At 25.4% G+C, this 10,361-nt stretch overlaps 1 long non-coding RNA gene across 1 annotated transcript in view; it reads right to left on the bottom strand.

Moving 5' to 3' along the window:
* Positions 1-10,011, bottom strand: part of LOC119687137 — a 14,678-nt gene extending 4,667 nt beyond the window's left edge. The window contains exons 1-2 of the long non-coding RNA XR_005253102.1: positions 9,917-10,011; positions 3,121-3,123 (exon numbers count right to left, since the gene is read on the bottom strand). This is a non-coding gene — a long non-coding RNA (uncharacterized LOC119687137). The remainder of the gene's footprint in view (positions 1-3,120; positions 3,124-9,916) is intronic.
* Between the last annotated feature and the right edge of the window lie 350 nt (positions 10,012-10,361).

Genomic DNA, 10,361 nt, shown 5'->3' with positions numbered 1-10,361 from the left:
TTATTTTTTTCGCGCAGAAATAACTCTTAAAATTTGCTTCTTATTTTAAAACGCACAAATAACTGGTATACTTGCGTTATATAATATAAAAAGCAAGAGTATCGCGCAAATTCTGCGCGATATTTTTAAAATGAAAATATAAAATGCAATTTTCATACAAGGTAGTTGTTTTTGTAATTCCATAGAAAATGTTTTAAAAGGTTGGTGCAGGTAAAGATTTAGTTCAGTTTTTTGTTTTTGTATTTTGGATTCATATTTTGTATTTATATTTGTATTTTGTAGGAGAACAAATTTGTATGCAAAATACAAAAACAAAAAACTAAACTAAATCTTTACCTGCACCAACCTTTTAAAACATTTTCTATGGAATTACAAAAACAACTACCTTGTATGAAAATTGCATTTCATATTTTCATTTTAAAAATATCGCGCAGAATTTGCGCGATACTCTTGCTTTTTATATTATATAACGCAAGTATACCAGTTATTTGTGCGTTTTAAAATAAGAAGCAAATTTTAAGAGTTATTTCTGCGCGAAAAAAATAAAAGGCATATAATAATTATTATTTTTGATGAATATAATAAAAATCAAATTTAATTATTATTTTTTGAGTTTTATTTTAAAAAGCTCATATATTTATTTACTTAAATAAGAGTTTAGACAACTTTTTGTTGCTGCTTTTTTTCATAAAAAATTTTAAAATAACTGTTATTTTCGGTCCCTGGTTCTAAGCCTTGGATTTTTAATTGTACGTTAACACAATTGGTATATAGGCCTAAGTGGATCCCTTGACATCGTGGGTATAACCTCACCTCATACTATTACTAAAAAATACTTCGCTCATGGTTGTTATACGCTAAGAATTTTAATGGAACCAGTCTCATCCGATCTATGATAGACTGTGCGTATTATGTGATAAGTTAGTAAGTTGTTCTCAACATTGGTTGACTGGAATTTGTTATTGTAAATTAATCACTTAGTTAAAGTGTGCTGACTCTGGGCTGCACATTTGGCAGAACACGAGTTCGATTACTGGTACTTGCAGTCTCAAAAAAAAAATATTTACGAATAATTAAATACAAGAATTATTTCCAACACCACTTATGATGGGTATTTGGTAATATTCGAAACAGCTGTATAGTCAGCCAAAAACTCATTTAATTTTGACTACTTTTCGAAAAACATTTTTATTTTCAGTATTTATATATTACTATTTATTATATAATTTTATTTTTTAGATTATTATATTTTTATATATTTTTATTTTTTACAAAACATTATTTTTTATATATTTTTATTTTTTATATATTTTTATATTTTATTATATTTTTATTTTTATGCATTTTCATTTTATTTTTTATTTTTATTTTTTATTTTAGTTTTTATATATTTTTATTTTATATCTTAATGTTTTATATATTTATCTTTTTATTTGATATTTTTTTATATTAATCATTTTGTTTTTAAACGGGAAAATTGGTCAATAGTTTTATAATACACATTCAAATTTTTTTTTGTTTTTTAAAAATTATATTACTCTGAAGATGACTATAGAATATTGTCGAAATATTAGTTCAAATAAAATCTTAAAAAAAAATTTTAAAAAGATTTTTATATAACTATTAAGCAATTAGCATGTTTAAAAACAAAATTATTATTAAAAATTTTAATCATTGAAATAAATTTTTTTATTATGTTTTTTATATTTATATTTTTGTATATTTTTTAACATTTTTATTTGCTTTCACTTATTTGTTATTATAAAGTATTTACTTATTTACTGATTTTATTTTTATATTTTATGGCCAAAGGTCAGGTCTTGAATATTTCCAAGATCACTGATGATGGGTATTTGGCAATGCTCGAGACAGCACTATGGCCAGTGAAAAATTCAATTATTTAAAATAATATGAAAAAAAATTTTTGTTGTTGTAGTTCACTACTTTTCGAGAAACTTCTTTGTAAATTAATTAAGTTATTTTTTCCCTTTCGGTTAAAATTTTTATATAGAAATAATGTTAGGAGAACTTCTTCCAGCTAGGGAAACCGATATAATGAAAGACTTGTCACTGAATTATTAGAAGATAAAATATTAGAAAACAAAAATTAAAGAGGAAAATAATTTAATAATATTTTTAAAACTTTTTTTATTTAAAAATAATGAAATCATAAAAAAAGAGTTTAACATATTTTTTACTTACTCCAGCGATTTACTTTAAGTGTGACCTCGACGAACTCAACTTCTAACTCCCGCTCTGGCTGTAGCTGTGGGTCTGACTCTGGCTCTGGCTCTGACTAGTCACGTGAATTGTTCTATTGCGAAATTCATTAAAATTTTGTTGTGCCTTTTCAAGCTTCGCTCAAGTGTACATCAAAAACAATAACAATTACAACGACACAAACAAACGACACAAACAAACGACACAAACAAACGACACAACAAACGACAGAACAAACGACGCAAAATGGCAATGCAACACAATGACAGCACACAAGTGAAGTCCTTGTTTGACGTTAGTCGCCCGTTAAACGCATTGTGTACCTCTATTGTTTGCATGTGTGCAAGAGTGTGTAGACCTTCCACTCCGCGGTTGCAAGTCCGTCCAGCTCTTTAGAAGGATTTTTATTTTTATTTTTGTTTTTGTTTTTATTTCATTATGTTTGTTCGTTTACCCGCTCATTTGACTGCGCACAAAATTATTCTGCCGTTCATTTGCCGTTTATAATTTTTTTAATTGCTTTCATTTAAATTTATTTTGCACGAAGTTTTCTAATAAATTCGCTTTCATTCTACCGCAAAGGAAAAACATAATTTTGATATAACATAATTAGTTTCATATTTAAATCACAATGAAAAAATCTCGCAAGTATTTAATTCTCGATTCTAGAAGAAAATTCTTCTTAGAAATTCTTTAATTTTCTAGTTTCCTTACGATCACCGGCATAACCAAACCAAACCTAGCCCTTTATAACTGGAGCTCGAATGGAAGCTTTATGTATTCTAGATTCTCGGACATAGAGATGTGGAAGCGAATAAGACAACAAAAAAGCTTACTCAACAAAGCGCACATTTACCATATATCTATTGTCTAGGTATATAAAAAGTTGGTGCATGTAACAGTCTGGTTCACTTCTTAACAGAACACATGAAGGATAGATAGCAAGGACTTGACATTTGCATATAACAAACTGGCACACTGCCTTACTGAGCACTAAAAGGACAAGGCTAAGATTTGGCATTTGCAAATAACAATCTGGTACACTTTTTAACAGAACACAGAACACTTGAAGTATAGGTGGTAAGGACTTGACACTTGCATATATTCGCAACAGCCTGGTACACTTCTTAACAGAACACATGAAGGATAGATGGCAAGGTCTTGAAATTTGCATATAACTATCTAGTACACTCCTATACTCAACACTTAAAGGATTTGGTACTTGCACATAACAATATGATACACTTCTTAACAGAACACCAAAAGGGTAGTTGACAGTGACTATAACAATCTGGTATATTTCTTTACTGAATTCCTAAAATTACAGTTGAAAAGAATTTGGTACATGTAAGGTAAGTAAAACAAACTATAAAGCCCAAAAACTCATCAATTCCATTTTCGGTCTTCCTCCTAAGCATACCAGATAAATGACTGACGCACCAACAGTACACCATCTGTTAAAGATATACTCTCTCAAGATGGACCTGGAGGGGAATGATAACTGCGGGAAATGCAACAAATTTGAAATAGAAAAATCTTTGGAACAGTTGCTATTTTCATGCTCAACTTTGTCAAAAATACGGTTAAAACGCTATGTTATTGCACGGTTTCATAACCTTAAGGATTTAGCCAAGCGAGAATGCTTCTTTAAATTAGCAAAGATTCTTGTACTTTATTTGAGTAACTTTTGGATGATTTAAATCAGGGCTGTCCAAAGCACAGCCAACGGGCCTCTTGCGTCCCGCAGTTAATATTTATGGAGCCCGCGATATCTTTCCAATATATAACATTTAGGTAATTAATGCAGTACACTTTAACTATTGTCTTTATCAGGCTGCCGAAAGCACAGCCCGTGGGTCTCAAGCGGTTCACCTCTAAATTTGTGTGTGCGCGATATGTTTCTAATGTCACAATTAGGCAAATTTTTGTTTGTTATATTTTTATAGAATAATATTATATAATTTTTAAAATATCTTAAATTAATAAATTATAATATTTTAAATAGTTTATTACACTTTACGTTCATTTACTTAATTAACAAAGACTTTAGTATATATTTCTTTGAAAAACTGGTTCAAAAAACTCGTACCCAATGCTGTTATTCATGATATTAAAAATAATATATTTTTTATATGGTTACAACGAATATTAATATTGTTATTGATAACATAGAATTGTAGAAGATAAACTAATAAAGAATTAATAAAACTAAATTTAACATTATCGTTGTATATTTGTTTTTCTCTGGAAAAATTATGAACATATTTATTTATCTCTGCGGACCTCCAACCTATTAATTGATTTGTATTCGCCCACGATCCTATCTGGTCTGGACAGCCCTGATTTAACATATAAAGTATTAATGTGGTTCTGAATAGCTAGTATTTTGGTGCTTTATTCTAGCAATTTAACATAGTGTTAATGGAATTGCTATATATATACTTAACAATGCATAGAACTTAAGTGATAGATATCATACATTTGGATATGTAGTGTTTTAATATAGCTAAATGGTACAGTAGTACTTCAAAACTAACGATTTCATTCTGCATCTTATGTCTCATTGCAGCCTTTTCGATAGTATGCAGTCTAATAAACACTTTCTTATTTATTCAATTTTTTTATACTGCACGAATGTTAATCAATAATAGAAATGTTCTTGTGATATACTAAGAAACTCACAAATAAATAAACTTAAAAAAATGTAAAATTAAATATAATCTTTCATATTATGTCTATTATATCTAAATAAATAATTTCAACTTAAATAAAACTTATAAAAACATACTTTAATAGAACACTTCTCAATTAACACATTACTATACCAATGCAATATAAAAATCCATATGTCTCTATCGACGCCCTTCTAACAGCTGCCATTGTCTTCGTTCTAGTGGTGTACAATGTCCGTTTACTACAGATAGCACTATATTTTTTAATTAAATTTTGAAAGTTTAAAAGTTTAGTTTTCCTTACAGTGGAAAGTTTTAGTGACCTCCACACCGGCCCTACTTATCAAGCTGAAATATAATCTATAATAATCTATCAGTTTTCGTTTTCATCAGACATTATTCCCAAAAATGTTCATCAGTGCCGATTGAATGGTTTTAGCTTGCACTGACAAAAAAAATGTATATCGTAAATAATTAGTCACTCAAATTTCATTTTTCTCTATATAGGTAAATGAATAATCCTTGATTATAAGTAGATAATATTTATATGGGACGTTTCGAAGTGTTGGTAGTCAGTGAAGTTCATTTATTTTATTTTTCGACATCATTTATTTACATTCTAAAATAATGTTTATGATATATTTATGATTCGATCAATTCGATTAGTTTCAAAGCTAATTGACAAATTTATAGACCTTTAGTCAAACTGATATCCGCATCATTTACCGCATCTTATTTTGTTAAATCTATTTTGATAAAGTTAATTTAAGTTACGATAAGGATTAGTCGTCTTAAATATTCTTGAACTAGTAAAGAAGCGTAAAGAAGGAAAAGTTTGGGCAATCGTTCATAATTTTTAGAAAAATGTTCATCAAGTTAAGATCTTAAAGCACAGGTTCAAATATCGCATCTTAGAATCATAAAAAATCATAGAAGCATAGAAACTTTTTATGTACTTAGTATATTTTAGCCAAAAATAAATATTACATCAATTTATAGTTCTTATTGACAGTAATTTAACATATTTATATATACTTATCGCGTTGTAATAGATAAGGAATAGATTCAGACTTACTTTAATATAAAATATCAACTCCTGAAGGTTAGGATCCATTTGGTTAATGGTGTCAGTTCCTTAAGTATAATAAACGACGTTCCTGATTTTATTGTATTTTGTATATCACATCAAGAATCTATGAAAATATATGATACTTCTCTTCAAAATTTTATAGCAGGGCATTCTTCTTTGTGCTGAACGGTGGCCCTATTGCTCATGTACTCAATACCTCTTACTCAATCGGCATAAATATGCAAGAAAAGTTTCTGTTCCAAGAAATGAAAAAGTTCGCATTTATGAAGAAGGGGGCATGTTTTCAAAATTATCCGAGGTACAGAGGGTCAAAGAAAGATCTGTCAAAAACAAGACATGCCGTTATTTAAACACTATATATCTAAAATTAATTATTTTCTAAATACTATTGTTCTATCCAATTATAACCCCAACTTTTAGTTCTGTCTCCTTTTGGATTGAGTACAGAAAATATTGAAATTTAAGATTATTTTTTTTATGGAATATCTCAATTATTTTTGAAGAATTCCTTTTTTTTTCGAAATGTGTGTAAATTTTCATTTATTCGTTTTTTGTATATTAAAACCTTATAATCTGGCAAACGATTTGGGCGAAAGTTTTTAATAAAATTTTTTAAATTTCTCCTAAGAACATACAAACCGTAGAGTAACAGGAATTTGTTTTAGACTATTAGTACTATTTTTAAATGACTATATCTCTGACTTTGTAAAAGGGATAAAACATTTTAAACATTTTATAAGAATTGTATTCCAATTGTTGAAATTGTTGTAAATAATGATTACAGTTCGATAGGTTCACCTTGTATTTGTGCCCTATGGATAGGTAATAACTTAACAAATGTGTTTTTCACACTTTTACAATTCTAGGAACAATAATATTTCATCATTCTTAAGAAACTAAATTTATAAACATGTTTCTTAAACATGTTTCCAATAACTAATCTCATTTTAAATACTTGAATTATATGCTTTATTAATTAAGTTGCAAATTTAGCTTTATATGGTATACCGTTTTTAGCTGGGTTTTATTCTAAGGATATAATTTCAGAAATTGTATCTTTAAGTTATGTTAATGTGTTTTATTTTTTTCTATTTTTTTTTTCTACAGGAATAACTGTTAGATATTCAATTCGCTTAGTTTATTATTCATTAATTGGAAATTTTAATTTGAGAGATAATTGTTGAGTTTTATTAAAAGGAATACTTGGGATATTATTTATAAGAATTATTGAAGGAGGGTTATTGAATTGATTGTTATTTGTTACTCCTCCAACAATTTGTTTACCTAATAATTTGTTTATTGACTTTAATTTTTTGTATTTTAATGGGATTTATAGGATATTATATTTCAAAAATTTCTTTATATTTTTTCAATAAGTCTTTATAAAATTATTTATATAAATATATATATATAAATTTAATTTACAAATTTATATTGAATAAAAAATTATAGTTAAAAATTATTTTTATGGATTATAAATAATTTATTTGAATAATATATTTATATTAAATTTTGTTATTTAATATAAATTAATTAAAAAATTTATAATTGGTATGAAATTTTCGTAAATAATTATTAAAGGGGACAAAATCGTAGCTAAGAATTATTTTTATGGGTTATAAATAATTTATTTAATTAATATATTTATATAAAATTTGTTTATTTAATATAAATTAATTAATAAATTTATAGTAAGTACAAAATTTTTGTAAATTATTATTAAAGAGGACAAAATTGTAGTTAAGATATATTTTTATGGGTTATAAATAATTAATATATTTATAAAAAATTTTGTTATTTAATATAAATTAATTAAAAATTTACAATAGGTATTAAATTTTTGTAACGTATTATTAAAGGGGACAAAATTGTAGTTAAGAATTATTTTTATGGGTTATAAATAATTAATATATTTATATTAAATGTCGTTATATAATACAAATTAAATAATAAATTTATAATAGGTATAACATTTTTAAAATTATTATAGCGTTTAATTTTAGCTTACATAATTCTTTAAAATTAATTTTACATGTAAATTTTTGTGTGATTATTAATTTTAAAAATTGATATTCATAATTGATATTAATAATTTGAGATATTAAAAATTAGTTATAATTATAATGTTAACAAATTTTGTTTATGCAGTTGCGGTTAAACAAATATTATAAATATTTTATTTTAAAATTAGTGAAATTATTTATATTAGGCTTAAAATTAATTTATTAGGTGAAATTATAAATTAATTTAAAATTTATTGAAAAATAATTGAAAGTTAAAAAACTTTTAATGTAAACTAGGATTAGATACCTTATTATTAAAAATGTAATATTAAAATTTTTAGGTAGTAATAGTTATATTCTTGAAACTTAAAAAATTTAGCGGTATTTTAGTCTATCCAAAGGAACTCTTCCTCTGGATAGACTAATTTAATAAATAATCCAAGTTGGGCCTTATTTAAGTTTATAATCAGTTTATCAGTTTATTATTGTCGTTATCAAAAAATTTTAAAAAAAATTTCTTAAATTTATAAATAATTTTATTTCAGATCAAGGTGTAGCTTATATTTAAGTAAAGATGAGTTACATTAAATATATTTATATAAATATTAGTGTGAAAAAATAATTGAAAGCCGATTGAAAGTAAATTTATAAAAACAAATAAATTGATTTTAGATCTAAAATATGTACATATAGCCCGTCACTCTTATTTTAAAATAAGATCAGTCGTAAAATAGTAGATTTACTGAAAAGTGCATCTAGAATGACAATTTAAAACTTAATTAGTAAAGAATTTCATTTACAGTGAAAAGATTATTGTGCAAATTAATTTAATTATTGTAAATTGATTTAAAACTTATTTAATAATTTATTTTTATTGTTTAAAATTGGTTATTAAAAATAATTATAAATTTATAAATTTCAGTAAAGTTTATTGAAAAAATACTTTTTATTATAGTTTATTAATATTGTAAAAAAAAATTAAAATATATTGAAAAATTTTTATTTCAAAAGAAAATTTTATTTATTGTTTATCTGGGTTTATTTAATAAATAATATGTATATATTTATTTTTTTTAATTTGTTTTTTTAAATAATAATGGTAAAATTAGTATATCAATATGTCTGAATAATAAAATTTGAAAAGTTTAGATAAAGAATTCGGCAAATTTTATATTAGCCTGTTTTACAAAAACATCTCTTTTTGTATTCTATTTGAGGTTTAGCCAACCTATTGAATACTTTAAAAGGCCGCAGTATATCTGCTGTGAAAAGGTAGCATCTTAACCATTTAGTAGCCGAGAACCATATGTAATAAGCGGCTATGGAAAATTACAAATCAGCAGCCGATTGAAAAGCAGATAATGAAGCGGAAATATGGCTGGCCGGGACATACCCTGCGTAAACCAATTAGCGAAATTTCACACTCAGCATTAGAATGGAATCCACAAGGTAGAAGGAATCATGGACGACCGAAAACTACATGGAGAAGATCGATAAACAGGAAACTAACAAATCGTTCAGCGAGCTTAGACCATTAGCGCGTAATAGGGGTGTCTGGATAGCATATGTGAGTATTGTAATTATAATTAATATAAAATGTCATTATTATTATAATAATAATAAAGGCAGCATAATAATAAGTGTTTTAATTTAAGGCTGGAATAAGTGGTTGGATGAGATATAAGCTGTTTCATTTAAGATTTTTATAGAAATTTATTTTTTAGTTAAAAAGCTAAAATATATTCAAAAGACGAGAAGACCCTATAAATCTTGATTATTTAATAATTTTTGATTTAATTTGATTATTTTTATGATAAATTCAAAAATTAATTTTATTGGGGTGATAATAACTTTTAATAGTTTTTATCATTTATTTATGATTAAGTGATCCATTATTAGTGATTAAAAAATTAAGTTACTTAAGGGATAACAGCGTAATTTTTTTGGAGAGTTCTTATGGATAAAAAAGTTTGCGACCTCGATGTTGGATTAAGATTCATATTTAAATGCAGAAATTTTAATATAAAGTCTGTCTGAGTCTGATTAAAAAATTAAGTTAATTAAAGGATAACAGCGTAATTTTTTTGGGGGTTCTTATCGATAAAAAAGTTTACGACCTCGATGTTGGATTAAGATTCATTTTTAAATGCAGAAATTTTAATATAAAGTCTGTCCGACCTTTTATTCTTATATGATCGGAGTTCAAACCGGTGTACGCCAGGTTGGTTTCTATCTTTGATTCAATAAAATATTTTAGTACGAAAGGAATAATTTATTTTCAAAAAATTTATTTTATGAAAATATTTAATTACTATTTTTCCAAATTAGTGCAATTATATAATATAATTTATTTATATAATTTTAAAAATTATAAAT

Source organism: Teleopsis dalmanni, chromosome X (assembly GCF_002237135.1).
Source record: "Teleopsis dalmanni isolate 2A chromosome X, ASM223713v2, whole genome shotgun sequence".
Classification (NCBI taxonomy): domain Eukaryota; kingdom Metazoa; phylum Arthropoda; class Insecta; order Diptera; family Diopsidae; genus Teleopsis; species Teleopsis dalmanni.
This window is presented reverse-complemented; position numbering and strand designations above follow the sequence as displayed.